This window comes from Sciurus carolinensis, chromosome 8 (genome assembly GCF_902686445.1).
Source record: "Sciurus carolinensis chromosome 8, mSciCar1.2, whole genome shotgun sequence".
Lineage (NCBI taxonomy): Eukaryota > Metazoa > Chordata > Mammalia > Rodentia > Sciuridae > Sciurus > Sciurus carolinensis.
In genome coordinates this window covers 49,270,084-49,271,279 of record NC_062220.1, presented here as the reverse complement: position 1 = coordinate 49,271,279, position 1,196 = coordinate 49,270,084, and positions in this window count along the sequence as shown.

Genomic DNA, 1,196 nt, shown 5'->3' with positions numbered 1-1,196 from the left:
CACTCTTACTGCTCCTAATTAACATAATCTTTGAAATTCTAGCCAGAGAAATTAGGCAAGAGAAGAAAATTTAAATGTATACAAGTAAGGGGATTAAAGGATCCAAATTCTCTCTCCTAACAAAATGATCCTATATTTAGAAGACCTAAAAAACTCTACCAGAAAACTTGTAGAACTCATAAATGAAATCAGCAAAGTAGCAAGATATGGGATCAACACTCATAATTCAATTGCTTTTTTTACTTCAGTGATGGGTCTGCTGAAAAGAAATTAGGAAAACTATTCCATTCACAATAGCCTCAAAACCAAAAACAAAACTCCAACAACTTGGGAATCAATCTAACATTGGGTGAGAATCAATCTAACAAAAGAGGTGAAGGACCTCTACAATGTAAACTATAGAATAATAAAGAAAGAAATGGAAGACCTTGGAAGATGGAAAGACCTCCCATGTTCATGGATAAGTGGAATTAATATTCTCAAAATGTCCATAATACCAAAAGCATGCAAATTCAAGGCAATCCCCATCAAAATTCCAATGACATTCTTTGCAGAACTAGGCAAAGCAGTTATGAAATTCATTTGGAAAAATAAGAGACCCAAAATGACCAAAAACAATCCTTAGTGAGAAAAGCCAAACAGGACACATCATAATACAGAACATCAAATTATACTACAGAGCTATAGTAACAAAAACAGCATGGTACTGGCACCAAAACAGGCATGAAGATCAAGGGAATGGAATAGAAGACACAGAAACAAACCCGCATAAATACAGTTTTTGCTACAGATAAAGGTGCCAAAAACATACATTGGAGAAAAGATAGCCTTTTTAACAAATGGTACTGGGAAAACTGGAAATCTATATGTAGAAGAATGAAATTTGACCCCTATCTCTCGCTCTGCACAAAACTCAACTGAAAGTGGATCAAAGACTTATGAATTAGATTAGAAACCCTGTCCTTGCTAGAAGAAAACATAGGCCAAGATGTCAGATCAGGAACTCACTTTCTTAGCAAGACTCCTAAAGCACAAGAAGTAAAATTAAAAATCAATGAATGGGATGTCGTCATATTTAAAAGCTTTCTTAAAGCAAAGGAAACAGTTAAGAGCATGAAGGGAGAACCTACAGAATGGGAGAAAATCTTTGCCACCTATTCCCCAGTTAGGGCATTAATATCCTGGATATACACAGA